The 17,494-nt window shown below is 36.5% G+C and overlaps 1 pseudogene; it reads left to right on the top strand.

The window, feature by feature from the left end:
• Positions 1-233: 233 nt before the first annotated feature.
• On the top strand, positions 234-1,070 carry LOC140498713 (putative monooxygenase p33MONOX pseudogene; annotated as a pseudogene).
• Positions 1,071-17,494: the final 16,424 nt, after the last annotated feature.

Raw genomic sequence — 17,494 nt, 5'->3', positions numbered from 1 at the left:
CTTCTCCTAGCTGAAGTCTGTTTGAGTCTTGGTGCTACTTACATGGTGGCCTCGATTCTCCCTGTACTTTGGCACTTAGGGAATGATGGGGGCCTAGAGCCTTGATAGTCTTAGCTTCCTGTCTATGGCAGGCTGCAAATGGTCTCTTCCCCTGCCCCTTTCCTCCATCCTCCCCACCCCCCTACAGAAGCCCAGCTGCTATTGAGCACAGTACAGGTGGGCTTCTAGGCAAGATGTCTTTGCCAATTAGAATGCATTGTTGGGTATTCAGTTATGATGATGTTCTGGAGGATCCCATACTGATGACTTCACCTTTATCTGACATGTGCAGTAAGATTCTGTGGGGAAAAGGTCATTCCAGATTGGAAGTACCAACAGCTTTCCAAGCTTGAGGAAGGAGAAAATGATTTCTCCATAACCCCTTCAGCTTCTAGGGACCAAATGAACAAGCACCCAATGGTGAAGGCCAAGGCTATGCAGGTCATCATGAATTCTCTAATTACAAAACAGAGACAAGACAACATCCAATGCTTTGAGCAGCAGGCAAGATTGACAGAAGCAAGATTCACTCCCCACAAAGGCCTCAAGCCAGAAGAAACCAAGTGCCACCATGTGGCAGAGGCACTCCATAAACTGAAGTTACAAAATGGAGAAATGACAAAAGAAGATTGCTTCAATCCAGTCTTCTCCAAGTAGTACACCCCATTCTTCTCTGAAGCAAAAATCCAGAGGCTGATTTACTTGTGGATCTTCTACTTCCTTACCTGGCCTAGCAACATGAACTCTGGAAATGGAGATAGAGACAAACCCTCATCTGAAAAATGGAGCCTTTTTGGACCAAGAACTCTTCAGAAATCCCACTTGGGTTTCCGTATCCAGTCCTACAGAGGTGCTCAGAAACTGTCACTAATGGGGCTCATCAGGTTCAGGCTACTAGAACTGCAGAAGACCCAGCAGCCTTCAAGCCACCTAAGATGGACCTTCCACTGATGGATGGGAAGAAACAACCTCCACAAATGCATAACATCAAGCTAAGAGACAGGAATGTGCTGACTCCTACAGGGATCTAAAGCTCCCTTTTCATATGAACAAAGTTGCTTTCCCTGGTGAACCCCCTGTTATCTAGAAAGAGTGTCTTAGACTTTTCTTTCTTCCTCATCCATCTTGCACTTGACATAGGAAAGACATCATCCATTTACAATTCTGCTGAGGACAACATTCCAGGGGAAGTAAGGATTGTTTCTTTAAACATCTGTGCAAAATTTGAATCTTTCTAATGCAGGAAGAACTATTCTGTAATGTCCCAGAGTTGGTCTGAATGACTTCCCAAAATACAATTGACTACAGCCAATTACTGATCTATAGACCTAGATTGCAGGGGGCAAGAGAAATAATTAAAATCTAGTAGACTTTGTTCTGCATATTCTATCCAAGATAAAAAAAAAAAGGATGATAGCACCTTACCATGAACTACTTTTCTTGGTCAAAAACCTTTGAGGAGTTTCTCATCTGTGCAATGGTAAATGACAACTTACGCTGAAATGTAGACTTTCCTTCAGTTGGCTAACAAGATAGTTAGGTTACCTAAATGAACTCTTCCTACCTACTACAAGTATTGATACTTCAGAACATGCTTCTAGTGGTGTTCCTCTCAGTACTCTGCCTAAACTGGTACTGAACTCATTAAACCCAAAAGATAACTGCTTTCCCACAAAATGAAACTGTGGCAAGGATAAGACATAGAAAATATATAGTACCATAGACAGCTCATTATCTCTCTAGAAACTGTTTTTCTTCTTTCTTAAACTGCAGGATTAGCTTTCCTTGCATTCACTTAGTTTATTTCTTAAACTCTGCAGTCAAAATATCTATTAAAGTTTTTAAGATCTGTTTCTCATATTTAAAAATATATGTAAACATGATTTTTAAAAAGTAAATGCTAGTTTTCTTCACCATACCTTAAATCACTATATAGAAAACAGTGACTGAAATTTCAAAGTAACATTGTAGTTTTTTTTTAATTGATGGGGACAATACAATCTGAAAAATGTTACTCACCAGACAAATAATTGGTTGATGAATAGTAAAGAATCACTGTCTCTGATTAAAATGCATTATTTGGGTCATACACTTTAGGAAGCACACATTACCTGGTGTGCTAGAGGCAATATCCAAGAAGAAGAATATATTACAAAGCTTATGAAAATAGGAAAACATTCTTAATACTACATTAACAATGTGCTGGGTTTCTTGCAGTCAGGAAATTCTATATTAAACATGTCCACAAGCAATGTGGTTCATTACAAAGAATTCCAGATTTAGAATTAAGAGAACTAAATTCAAATTCAATCTCTCATAGTTATTATTTATTGTACTTTGAATAAAATACTTCCAAATATTCTCATATGTAAAAATGATAACATTTATACCTACCTTGTGGAGTTATTTGGAAGGACATTCTATATAAAATACCATATGCATATTAGAGCTAGAGAAGTCTTTGGTAATGCTCCCATTTCATAGTTGAGGAAACCAACATCTAGAGAAGTTAAATGATTTTTCTGAAGTCACATAGCTAGATAAAAGCAGATCAAAGAACCCAGAAACTCTGATTCCAGTGCCATCAACTCTTCACTAGACCGTACTCCCTGTACCATTAACAATATTTCTTTATCAGTGTAGTTAGTTTCATTAATGTTAGCCTTCAGCCATGAAGAGCTATACAAGTAGCCTAAAATAGCCAACTAAGAAGGTAAAAAAGATTATTGTCCAACTTTCATTAGAAAATATCAGTTATAGCAGTTCAAATGGATGATTAGAAGTCTAAATGTATGGACATCTTAGCACAGAGAGATATTGGTTTAGGGCTCCATTTTTAATATTTGATTTAGGGAGGAATATTTTGATAGAAGATGTGCAATCATTTTCACACAGTGGTTCAATACGACATTATGTATGTGTGTGTGTTCATCCTTCATTGCCAAAGAAACCCACGCCATCAGAGAAATGATGACATGATTTGCACTTGACTTTGTTTTTGAGTGAGGGAGGGCTGTGCAGGTCACCAGCCTCACTTCTCTTCCAGAGCCATCTGAATCCAGTAAGCAGATATTCATCAGGATGACTGGAGATGACCCAGGATGAGGCAATTGGGGTTAAGTGACTTGCCCAAGGTCACACAGCTAGTGCGTGTCAAGTGTCTGAGGTGAGATTTGAACTCAGGTCCTCCTGACTCCTGCACTGGTGCTCTATCCACTGTACCACCTAGCTGCCCTCTAAGATGTTGTGCATGCAAAATGGAAGTGCATGTAATGTGAACAGGCTCAGTTTCCTCATATATAAAATGGGAGTAGTAATAGCACCTCAACTCAAAGAAATGTTGTACGAGATAAAATCTGTCAAGTGCTTTGTAGTAGTATAAATTTGGCTATGCAAATTCTATTAATATTATTATTAAAAGATGTTCTGATAGAAATATTCAAAAAGCTATGTGCAGAGTACTGAAACAACACAATTCATATGTTTATAGCACTTTTAATGCATTATTGATGTGTTTTGGTTTTATATTACAAATACTTAAAGATTACTCCTACTTCCTAAAAAGTAATGAAGTAAAACAATTAAGCAAAGTTAATAATACATTAATCTCATTTGAAAGTGTATCGAACTTTTCTCAACTGCAGCATCTCCTATCTATTTTTTAACTAATAGAAATTTAATTTCTCTCCCAATACCCCTATGTCATTGAGTGGAGAAAAAAATCATTTTATCAAATATAGATAAGTAAGCATAACTCAGTGAGTGTACACAGAAGTATTTATATTATGTTCCATAATCAAAATCCACCAACTGTCTGTAATGGATCTCATGTTTCATTATCAGTCTGCTAGAATTATAAATAGCCATTCTATTGATCAGAGTTCTTATACCTTTCAAAGTATATTTTTACAGTGTTGTTTTTAACAAATAAATTGTTCTCATTCTAGTCATTTCTTTCTTTATCAGTTTATAAAAGTCATCAAAGCTGTTAATTTTTACAATATGGGTTATATATATGTATACATATACATATACATATGACCATATGTGTATCTATCTATGCATACTTATATATGTTCATTTCTGATTGGTATAGATAGAGACAGAGAGAGATAGAAAGACAGACAGATAGATAGATAGATAGATAGATAGATAGATAGATAGATAGATAGATAGATAGATAGATAGATAGATGATAGATAGACAGACAGATAGATATGTATATTGGTATACTGACTCTCTGATTCTACATTTTATTCTACATTAGTTCATATAAATCTTCCCATGTCTTTTCGAAATTATCTATTTTCTCATTCCTTACATCACAGTAGTGGTTCATGTCATTCAGATACACATTTGGCTGTTCCGCAGTTGATGGATATTACCTTGGCTTCCAGCTTTGGTTTGGTTTGCTTTTTCTACCACAAAAAAGAGCTGCTAGAAATGTTTGAGTATATAAAGGATCTTTTTTCTTCCTTTGGTCATTTTTGGGTGTAGGTCTAGAGGTAGTATTCCTGGGTCAAATGATATGTACTGTTTAGAAATTTTATGTATAATTCCAAATTGCTTTCCAGAATGGTTGTATAGATTTCACAGGTCCAGCAATCAAGTCATACTGACTTCCCACAGTCTCTTCAATGTTTATCACTTTCCTGTCTTACCATTTTGCCAGTCTTATAGGCATGAAGTTGAATCTCAGAATTAATTCGATTTGTATTACTCTAATTACTAGTGATTTGAAATACTTTTTCATATGATTATTGATAGGCTGGATTTCTTTCCAATTTACCAACAAGTATAGCCTTAGATTATTTAACAATAGAAAATGATTTCTATTTTTATAAGTTTAAATCAGTTCCTTATAAATCTTGGAAATAAGATATTTGTCAGAGAAACCTGCTGCAAAAAGCTTCCCCAATTAATTGTTTCCATTTTAAACATAATTTTATTAGATTTATTTGTGTACTTTCTAAAATTTTTATGTAATTAAAATTATCCATTTTAGCTTCTGTGATCTCTGTTCCTTGTTTACACAAAATGTTTCTCTTTTCTGTAGAGATAAGTAAGTTGCATTTCTCTAATTTATTTATTATGTGGTTTTGTTTTTTATACATCTAGGTCACCTACCCATTTGGACCTTATTCTTTTATAAGGGGTGAGATGTTGGTCTAAATTTAATACCGTACAAAATAATCTAATACCGCACAGACACATACACACACACATACAAATCTTGACATGCATAGATTCATTTGAGCCTCGCATTTATCTCCTGAAATAGCTACTAAAGAAGGCATTATTCTTATTTTAAAGATGAGGGAACTGAGGCAGAGAGAGCTTCAGGAAGTCACTCCAGGTCATGTATCTAATAATTATCAGAGAAAATACTTAAACCTAGTTCTGCCTAATTCTGAATTCAACATTTTCCCTACTTCCTGTTATTATTTCTCACCTATGCATTCAGGAGACAGAAATTTCAGATTTCTTCCAGATGGACTTCCAAGTCTAACTCAGTGGATCTTGTTTCCGATCATTTTAAGAATGTTGGAGGACCCCCAAGATCTAGACCCAGAGTCACTTTCCCCAACTATCAGAAAGAGAAAGTTGGAGATAGTTGACCAACCTCCCAAGTAGAGGAAATGCCTCAAAAAACAAAACAAAACAAAATGAGAAATATAGAGGCTTAATAATTTCTCCACCATATGTTTATTTCCCTACTTGTTTCAAGGTCTATTGCCTTCAATAAAGAATATTTGTTCTTGATATAGAAAAAAAAAGCTCTGACAAGACTGAAATTCTGAATTCTGATCTCTGTACCTAAGAGTCAAGATTGGACTTTCTTTTCATGGTTTATAAAGTAAAGAAATGTGCCCTTGGTGAGTCTATTTAGGAGGCAGGATTCAGTCTGGAAGTAAATAAACATTTATTAAAATGTCCAGTATGTGCCTGGCACTGTGCTATGACCTAGAAATACAAATAGAAGTAGAAATATAGTACCTGCCCACAAGGAGTTTACATTTTAATGAAGAAAGGCAACATATAAAAGGAAACTGAAATGGGAGGGGGGGTGAGTGGGAGGGAAGAGGGAAAGGATATATAGTAATGAAAATCCAGAGTACAGCCTGAACACAAATAATACATGACTGCTCTGGGTGTCTTTCTTAAATTGGAATTTTGGGAAGAACCATTCAATCAGAGAGAGAGGCCAGCAGGGGTGAAAAGCAATTCTGAGCTGTGAATTCCAGTACTATTGTTGTTTAATCATTTTTCAGTCCTGTCAGACTCTTCATGATCCCTTTTGGGGTTTTCTTGGCAGATATAATACTGGAGTGCTTTGACATTTCTTTCTCCAACTTATTTTACAGCTAAGAAAACTGAGGCAAACAGGATGTGACTTACCCAGGGACATACAGCTAATGTGTGTGTGGGAGGCAGGATGTGAACTCATAAAGGTGAATCTTTCTGACCTCAGGCTGGAAACTCTATCCACTGTGCCACCTAGCTGCCCACGTTCCATCCAGGACTAGAGGGAGCCTTAAGGATGAAGAGCTGTGGCTCTGTCAGTGGAGGAAGTCAGGAATGCAGCCTGGGGAGGTATGTAATGGCAACTACGTCTCAATCTATAATTTTGAATATATTTTTTCTGATCCCTGCTCCAGGCACCAGTTGCCAAAAGACTGCCTGAAGGATGGCTTAGTTGAGCCTACGAGATCTGATTTTTAGACACTGCTTTGAAAATAGCCTCTAGGGACTAAATGTCAGCAGGAAACTGGAAACAAGATTGAGCTAGCTCAGCTCAGCTTTGTGACCCTGGCTGCTCTGCTAATCTAAAGGAACTTGTGAATGCTTTCCAAATCACTTAAAAGCAGTGGAGCAGAGGTCTCAGTTTACTGCCCATCATAAAATTGTCAAAAAAGATATGAGCAAACTAATCCAAATAATAAAAAATAAAATAACTCAAAGTTCAGCAAACATTCTGACTTATCAGTTCACCGTATATGAGATGTGACAGGAATAGTTCAATTCTAAGGTATTAGTAGATGGCAAGGAAGATAATAGATCACTTTTCCCTCTAACAATATAGGGTTAGGTATATTAAAGCAGAGCTTCCTGGGACAAAGCTGGATGTGCCAATGAGACCCGGCAACAGAAAGAGCAAACTTTGAGATATTATCTTCTTTGAAATTTTACCATTTGCATTGGTTCTTATGTCCTATGAAATTCTGAAATTCTGAATTTCTCCAATGGAGAAATTCTCTGAAATTGTTGAAATTCTCCAATAGAGCTCTGTTTGAGGTGGATAATCCCGCCAACGATTCTGATTGCACCCAATCAACACTTACTACTCTTGTGCTGTCACAACTTTAGCACTGGCATTCTTCTTCATTTTTTCTAGATATAATCAGGATGCCACTGAGGACATGCTTGGTGACCCCTCACTCTCAGTATGTGAACAACCTTTTTCTATCTATGTGGAAGCACAGCTAAGGGAAGGAAAAACCTCAGCATAAAGGATACGTTCATTTTGATGCACTTACTCACACCAAGGTTTAAGTTTGCAATGATAAATAATATATTTAGGTTATCTTTTTGCATACTCTGAAAGATATAATCCATTTTCTTCTTAAAAGGGATATTTAAATACTTCATTCAAATTCATGCAACTCCTGGTATGAGTTACATGGTATATATTTGGGAACTGTCACATTTCCACTTAGTGTTTGAGGAAAGTCTGACATTTAGGACCATTCTGTTGATTATTAGGGTAGTATAGCCCACATGAAATTCAGGCTTGGCCAGTCAAGAAAATATATGGAAATATTATGTCAATCTTTTTTTTTTTTTCACAAAAATGTGGGTATAGGCATACATCCAGAAGGGCATTATGGCTAAGTATGGAAAAAGAGTCAGCCTTAGAGCCAAGAAGATGTGGATTAAGACTTATCTCTGAAACAAGCTGTCTGTATCTATGATGGACAATCATTTAAGCTCTTGGCTCACCCAGTTAAGTCTCTAAAGCTATAATCTACACAAGTACCAATTTGCATCAGAAGAATTTCCTCACTGGGGTTCCCTACACCAATGGTGTTAAACTTAAATGTAAACAGAACCGTTAAACTATCTATCAAGGTCCCTGTGGATTGCATATTGACTTAGAAACCGGCATGTTAATATTATTCAAATTCTATTGTATTTTTATTTTGTTAAATGTTACCCCACTACATTTTAATCTGGTTCAGGCTGTACTCAGGACTATTATAGGATGCTGGCCAGGTATGTGACACCTCTGCTCTACACTAATGAAATCCAGTTTCTGTGTGTGCATATACGTATGTATGAATGTGTATGTGTGCATGTGTGCACTCACACGTAGATGTGTATACCACCCTAATTCTGACCCTTATTGCCTCTCAAATGTATTATGTTAGTACCCATTTTTTGGACTCCCTGCCTCAAGTAACTTCCTTGCTTCAGTCAATCCTCCACTCAGGTGTCAAGGTAATTTTCTTGAAGTATGGTCCTGACTATGTCACTCTCCTGTTCAATAAATTCCAATGGTTCCTTACTGATATGAAATGATATTTAATTATCTTATCCTTTAAAATTTTTCTTTTTTTACATAATTTTATAAGACATACAATTATGAGTACAAGAGTACATACACACATGCATGTAGGGGTGTGTGTGTGTGTGTGTGTGTGTGTGTGTGTGTATTCAAAAGGTTGCTTTGAGAGTCCAATGAGATAATATTTTTTTAATGTTTTTAGTATAGTGGCTGGCACACAACAGATTTTTTATACACACACACATACACACTTTCCCTTCCACCCCCACCTGTTGTATGCTTTGCTTGATACTTATAATGAGATGATTTTCTAACAACATTTTTTTTTATTATTGCATCTTTCAGGGAATCTTGTATAATCTCAACATATGCATGTGATACACCTTTTTGGAGAACTTTTTTTCTTTAGCTAATGAAATGTTTTCTTTTAAATACTCAATTCAGTAAACACAGTGAGTTCCTGTATTTTCTATACCTTTTAATCAATTGTGTGATTATGAAAACAGTCTGGTGTAAATTATAATTTGTGAAAATCATCCTGTTGTATATTTTATTTTTAAAAATCCTAGATATCAGTATAATATATTATTATAATTTTATAGAAATGAGATAGTAGGCCTAGGGAGATGGTAGATATTTGTATATGTCACTTTTTTTTCGTTTCTGTAATATCTGTGATCTTTTCCAATTATTCACTATCTTGCGATCTTTTAACTATCTTTAAAATCTATTCCTCTTCATCCTCAAAATTGTGTTGGTTCCAACACACTTCATCTATGAATACTTGATTTGATCCAGTTCCAGATATTACTTTGTCTCCTTTACTATCATTTCTATTGCCTCAGATCAAGCACTTTGATTTTAGAAAGAAAATGTGTTGAATCTACTGTCACTGATGGAAGAGGGAGGCGGCGAAATCGACCACAAAAATCTTGAAAGACTTTCCAGTTCTTATGTTTGTTGTCCTTCCAGTCACATCCTTAAATGTTGTCAGAATTATCTGACTAAATTGGGTCTCATTCCAAGTTTTGTATAAACTAATTTGTCTGTACAGTGCTTCTCACCGTTTATGAGATGATATTTCCACAAAAAACAGTCTGGGGACTTCTTGTCAATCTGACTCCCCTCTGGGGATGGCTTTTCCCAGCAGATGGTCCCCCAGGACTCCTGAGAAGGAAGCATAGGAAAGGGCAGCAGCAAAGTCTGCCCTCCCATCCCACCCTACTGCTCCCTTCCCCCTCTCATACTCTGTCCCTAGGCCATACTTGTTCACATCAGACTGGATCAGAAACCTGCACCACTGCCATCCTGGCAATGTAGAGACCACTTCACTTGGGCCAACTGCTCACTGACTTCTCCGACAACCATGAAGGGGATCCACCTTCTGATGCCTACATCAGCCATTCAGTGAAGACCACCTTCTTATCAATCTATTTCACTTTGCAGAAGTAACCAGAAGCATCCAGTCCAAGCCTTTGCCAGTCACAGGATAGCCAATAGATCTGAATTCTCCACTGATCAGCCTGAGTCCTCTGGAGGACAAAGAAAACCTGGATTCTCTGCTTCTCACGTTCTAGGTTGGCACCAATCCCTCTGGGCAGCTGTCAGCCCCAATACACAGATAAGAAACCCAGGCCAGAGTGAAGAAACAGGTGCACTTAGTGTGTCTAGATATGGGGAACTGAAGGGATAGAGGCTGGCTTGACCTCCAGGCCTGGGAGAAAGACTGGCCAGCCCATCAACAGGTCTTCACACTTTCTTCCAAGGGTAAGGAATGTCCAGCAATTCACCAGTGAACAAAAAATGTTTAATTTCTAGGGACAAATTAAGAAATTTTGCTTTTTTTAACACCCACTTTTATCAACTTGGTTTAAAAAGCCCAACAAGGAATAAATTAAATTCAGTGGGGGAAGAAAACCTTTGTCCGTAAGACTTGGGTCTAAATGGTGTTGCCCTTGCATATATTTGTCTGATAAGGAGAGCAAACGTTTTCTGATTGAGGTGGTTTCTAGATCCACTTGGCTTCCTGAAATAGTTAACTGTTTAACTTTGGTTGAACTTCCTTTAAAATGATGATAATCTAGGCTGCTTTTCTTTCCTTCATTTTTTAAGCTTTAATAACTTGATAGGAGGAAGCCATTTTTAATAACATGACATATTTTCTTCTCATCTTTCTTCTTATGAATTCATTTCTTTCATTTCTTGACCTTCAACCATATTTTCTTACATATTTTTCATTGTTCTTTCCTTTGACCACATTTTTTTCATGTCACTACATGTTAAAGTGTGCTATGGTTTAATTTGAAGGACATTTTCAGGTTCTTCATAGAATTCCTCTATTTCCTCATCAATTACAACAGTTGATAGCACATAAATTGCAGTTATTTTCATTTGTTTTTTTCTTATTATTGTGTTTATGCACATTGTGAACAGTATAACTGACAATAACCAAATTATCCATGAAATGATGAGAAATTCTGGCAGTTATCTGAAGATATTGATTCTGAGACAGGCCTGTCTCTGTCTCTCATTATGTTTCTATCCTTCTTGCAGTCTTTTTGTCTCTAGAAGTATAAATATATATGTATGTATATAAATTTATATGTGTGTGCACATGTATGAATTGTGTATCCTTCCCTTTCATTTTCTGAACTGAACTGCTTCCTTTCAGTCAATCTTTTTATAGCCAAATTTTTAAGTGAATTATGAAATGTTAGGGCTGGAAAAAAAACCTTGAAGTTGTCTAACTTCCATCTAATGTAAGATGACCTTATTCAGGTAACTTTGCTTCTAGATTGGTGAACTAAAGAAGTATTTGATTAATCATTTATTCAAATCTTAGTAAGCATCAGCAAAACAAAAATTAAGATTTGAATGACTTAACATGAAAAGACCTGACTTCATTTACTCGTTGTGTAATCATTTGGTTTCTGAAATTATCTCTCTCTATCACACACATGCACACACACTGAATATATTTGTGCATATTCTATATGTGTGTATATCTGTATACACACATAACTAGAATTTTGGATTCATGGAGATCATTTCATTATGTATCTAATGCCAACAAGAAACATAATTTCATGGAACATGTGCCCATCTTGACACAAATTGATCATAATAAACATAAGCATGAAAACACTTTGAGCACAATTTCAGCTATAACACATCTGTTGCAGAGATTAAAAAGGAATACAAATTATAGAAGGAATTCAAGAAGCTCTTCCAGACCAAGTCTACATAAACAACACTCCTTTCTGACTTCAAAGTTAGTGTATGGAAGGATAGTGTGGGGTTATCTCCAGTTGTCCTGACCTATGTCTTGTCATTAGACTCAGATGACCCTGGAGGAGACAGTAAGACTGATGACTTTGTATAGTCCTGCTTCACTTAAATCTAATTCACCTGCAAGTCAAGACGCCACTCTCCTGATGTCATTGGTCTTCCAGAATGGACAAACAGCAAGTTGTGAGTTGTGGTAACTTTCTCACTGGGGACACAATTGGCCAGTTTCAATTGGATAATGCTCTTTCTTTCCTTCCTTCCTTCCTCCCTCTCTCTCTTCCTCTCTCCCTCCCTCCCTCCCTCCCTCCCTTCCTTCCTTCCTTCCTTCCTTCCTTCCTTCCTTCCTTCCTTCCTTCTTTCCTTCCCTCCTGCCTTCTTTCTTTCTATCTCTCTCTCCTTACCCACATGAGGAATCATAGCCTTACATGTGGGTATTCTGTCCAAAGAAATATAAATTTTGATCACTGGAGCCTTGAAAGATATTTTGGGGTTTGGGGACTAGATTTTTTTCCTCTTCCTTACTTAGTCATTCAGTCTTTTAAAAACCAGGACAGTTAATTCTTTTGTTCCATATAGATTCATCTATGATTTCTTTAAATAGAGCTCTGGAAAACCAGGCTTTGATAAAGCCCATTGGGATTCAAATGGAGCTACCTGATTATGTCTTAAACTCAAATTACATTGGCTCTCATTCATTGACCAATAATAGGTTCCAGCCCATACCTCACTTGATCATTCTTTGGGTTTTGATGTCTCAGGTTGATTGTGAATAGCAATTGCTTCTGTTCTGGTTGAAAGTCTTGAGGGTCTTCCCCTCTCAGTTTGATTATTTTTTTGAGTAGGTAAACTAGACTACCTATTGCCTTATTTTTGGCCTCCCCTTAAATCACTGAATGGAAGTTGCCTCAGACAAGCTGAGACTTGGGAAAGACCTTATCTTAAAAAGATCAAGGTCTCCCACTGTATCTGGGGTCATCTCCAGTCATCCTGACCTATGTCTTGCTACTGCAGTCAGATGACCCTGGAGGAGACAGTGAAGCTGATGACTGCACAACCTTGCCTCACTTAAGTCCAATCCACTTGCAAGCCAAAACCTCATCCTCCCAATGGCATTGGTCCTCTTTGAGAATGAAAGACAAACAATAGGGGGATGATAAAATCTATGTTGGGAGATATTTTGGAAGATATGATTTAACATTAATAAACCGAAGAGGTCAAAATCTTGGAAACAGCTTAGAAACCTCACATAGAAATATCATAAACACTTTTTATTGAATAATGTGACATCTATCAAACAGCTAGATGACACAGGAGATAGAGTGCTAGACTTCATGTCGGGAAGAACCGTGTTCAAATCAAGCTTCAGATGTCATTAAGCCTCAGTCAACCTCAGTTAGTCATTAAACTTTCTGTCTCCCTCAGTCTCCTTTTCTGTAAAACGGAGATACTAATAGCACCTAACTCCTAGAGTCACTGTAAGGATAAAATGAGATGGAAAATACTTTACAAAATTTAAGCACTATGTAAATGAGTAATTATTATTATCATCATCAAAATTTACCTCAATTAGTAATTTTTACTAAATATTATTGTTATTATCACCAAAACTAACTTCAAGAATCTTTTGCCATCTGACTCCAACATATCCTTCCAGACCGATCACTTTCTGGCCGGACTGATTTCCTTGCAATTCCTATTTTTGCTTCTCTGTTTTTGCCTATTTTTTTACCTGTTGGAACTTTCAGTGTTCCTTCAAGCAAGGGAGTAAGACCTGAACTCAAACTTCCGACTAGCTGTATGAGCTTAAGAGAATCAAGGATCCACTCTCAAGCTCAGTTTCTTCATCTGTAAAATAAGCATAATAATAGCGTTTATATTGCAGGGTTGTTGAGAGGATCAAATCAAATGGCATACAAAGTGCTTTGCACACCTGAAAGTGCCCAGTAAGTACCAGCTATTCATATTCTTATGCTTATGCCTCTTAATATAATTGTTATTTCTTCATGGTCTAGCTAGGGTGGGACTTCAAGGTCACATGTGGCTCTCTAGGTTCTCAAGTGTGGCCCTTTTATTGAGGGGATTTGTGCTGTGAAGTTTGGATTGAGTCAAAGGACCACACTTGAAGACCTAGAGAGCCGAATATGGTCTCAAGGCCACAGGTTCCCTACGTCTAGGCATAGCTTAAACGCCTCTTCCTAGAAAGATCCTTCCTTATTTCTCCAGTTGCTGGTTGGTGCATCCTGCCCATTACTTTGAAGTCATTATGTCTTTATGTTGTATTTACTTATCCATAGGCATTTTTTTCTCCCAGTTGAAGGTAAACTCCTTGAGGACAGGCCATGTCTTGTTTTATCTTTGTAGTCCCCTCACCTAGCACAGTCTAGCACATAGTAAGCTATTAATAAAGCTTGATGAATTGATGAAGAAAGTCAAGAAATGATCAGTCTGGCCAGAAATCATGAAATTTACTATGCCTTAATCGTTAGGAAATTACTATTTATTAATGCAGAAGTCATTTGAGTCAGTTGTCTGTGGGCACTCAATGAATTGTCTGGTTAGAGGAAAACCCAGAATCAGCTCCTAACTTGAAGAAAAGATTAAGCTAAAAAGATATTTAAAATGTCATTAAAAACAGTTTCAACATGACATATTCAGATAAGTCTTTGAATATTACCAAGTGAGAAATGAAGAGAGCAAGGAAAACATAAAAAATTTTACCATTTGCTATGAAGATTTAACCAATATGAGCAATGCTACATCAAGGAGGCCAGAAGAACCCTCAAACTTTCTCTGCCAGTAAACACTTGACCTCCTTTCTAAACAGAGACATGGAAGCTAAGAGTAATACCAGTTTAGAAGCTTTCCCCCTCAAAGTGTTACAGAGAAGGATAGTAGAAGACAAAGTGAAACATTATATTATAAAACAACAAAGAGCGGTAAAGAGGGAAAGGAGACTACCAAAAGCTTGGCATGAGACTGAACTTAGATCATGCGAACAGCACTTTTAAGTGAAACTGAAAGAATGACAGACAAAAAAATATAAAACAAATCTGCCAGTATTTCTACTATAAAACCATCTTGATCACTCATGGCAATAAGGAAAAAAAATATATCGATTCTAATTTCTTAGTTTTCAATACTCTAAGTAAGCATTTAGAAATGGTAATAAAGAAGTTAAAGATAGAAAGAAGGAATGGATTAGGCCAAGCAGAGCAACCCAAAGAATGTAAGTTGAAGGTGACAATGTTCTAGAAAGCTGGAGGCACTGGTTTTAAAGGAGAAAGATACTTATCAGAAAAAAATCAATGGTATTATCAACATTAGTGGACCATTCATCAATACCTTTATATCTGTCTGCCTACCTTCTCATCTATAGAAAATATTTTTGAAAATTATCCACATATTTATCAAGGATATCCTTAATGAAACTGTGATAAGAGATGAGACAAACTTTGTAAACAATTATCTGTTACAGGAAACATCTTTACAGACACATCATTGACTGAAAGATGTATGTGTTTTTTTTTTACTGTTCAGAGAAAAAAGCATTTGACTCAGAGCAAAACGTATCCTTAAAAGATTCCTCTTTCATCTCTCACAAACATACAAAGTTGATTGACAGATGCAACCACAGATTATTTTATTCAATAGTCCCCTTAAAAGTGAATATCAATTGAAATATACATTAGTGGTGTCATGGAGAATATTCTGTGAAAAATCCAAATGAACAAAGGCAGCCCTGGAGTGAAGGGGTGTGGTACATAGAGTGCTGGGCTTGAAGTCAAGAAAAACTAAGTTCAAATCCAACTTCAGAAATTAGTTGTGTGACTCTACAAAAGTCATGTCACTTCTGTTTGCCTCAGTTTCCTCAACTGTAAAATAAGAAAAATAATAATATTTACCTTATGGGGTTGTTATGAGGACCAAGTGACATATTTATAAAGTGTTTAATACAGTGCCTAACACATAGTAGACATTTAATAAGCATTTGTTTCCTCTCCTTCCCCTTCCAAATCATCCTGTTAACAGATGACATTGTGCCGATTTTATCAAACTTCAAAATACAACAGGATTTTCAAAATGAGAACTATAATGACACAAAAGACTTTGGTCTACCAATCAGCACAGTGGGAAAAAATGGGTGAAGTATGCCTGCATTCCAAATCATAATATACAATTGGAAGTCCATTAGGAGCTATTTCGTGGACAAGGACTGGAATGATAGCTAATAGCTGGCCTTTATATCATGCTTCAAGGTTTGCAAAGTGATTTACACAAATGATCTCATTTTATCTCCACAACAATTCCTTAAGGAAGGGGCTATTATTATTAATTATTACTATTCTCATTTTACAGATGGGAAAATTGAGTCTAAGAGCAGTTAAGTGACATGCACAGGGTCACACAGCCAGTGAGTTTCTGAGGCATATTCCTATCTTTCCTGATTCTAAGCCCAGGGCTCTACACATCATGCTGACAAACTGCAGATAGACAATTAGTTGGTCCCAGAATTAAAGAGAAGAAAGAGAATAATACGGATTTTATTTATAAAATTTCATAGTGCTTCAAAAATCCACTGACACTTTTTAATGCCAGAATTCTCGTAGTTTTTATAAACAATAGCATTCACAGAATGATGCCAAGTGACTAAAAAATTGGATATGAACCAAAAGGAAAAGGCTACATCATATTATCAGTGATTAGATTTACGCAAAAAGTAGCATGGAACATTCCATCCAAGAATGTATCATTTGAAAAGGAGGTGGACCAATCAAGTAGAAAAATTGATGACATTTCATTGGAATGTGAAAATACTTGGAGAAAGGTCTTCAGCACATTGGGTGGACTTTCTGTGGAGGAATCATCGGAGTGTATGGACAAGAGCTTCCCAAGAAAGAAGATGGAGATGTTATGATCTGCCCCATTTGAGAGTGTCCACATGGAAGAGGACAGAGATCATTAGAAGTCTTCGAGTGTTACTTTTGTAAGAGATGAATCATGCATTGGAACAGGAAACTGATAGCACCGTTTCTGTAGCACTTTAAGGTTAACTAAGCCCTTTTCACAAATATTCCTTTGAGGTAAATTATGCAAACATTATTAGCCTCATTATTACTCCTTATTTACAGGGAACTGAGGCACAAAGTGGTAAAATAACTTGCTTTATAAATCTGAAAGCACTATAACCATGTGAGTTTTTATTAGTCTTTTGATCATTTTTGAAGTACCTTTCTCAGAACAATTGGCTGCAAAATATTGATTATTATTTGCAAAACTGATTGCAAAGTATTCAACAAATAAGCTAAATTCATGATGGTAACTATAGCTTAAAGGTTTCATTTGCTCCATCATCTTAAACTCCTTCAACCCATCCTAAAGGCTATACCTTGACCTGTTTTCAGTAATCCTATATTCTACTTCTCCTTACCCTTTCCCAGTTAGTACCTCCTTGGAAACCAATCAGCAGCACAATCAGCAGTGATGTGGAATGATTTCATAATGTGTAATACTTCAGGATAGATTTTTAGAGTTAATATTTGCTGATTACATTAGCTACTCCCAAAGAATAGGTCAATGATTTATGCATGATTTTGGGCACAA

The sequence above is a fragment of the Notamacropus eugenii genome, chromosome 1 (assembly GCF_028372415.1).
Source record: "Notamacropus eugenii isolate mMacEug1 chromosome 1, mMacEug1.pri_v2, whole genome shotgun sequence".
In the NCBI taxonomy this organism is placed as follows: Eukaryota; Metazoa; Chordata; class Mammalia; order Diprotodontia; family Macropodidae; genus Notamacropus; species Notamacropus eugenii.
This window is presented reverse-complemented; position numbering and strand designations above follow the sequence as displayed.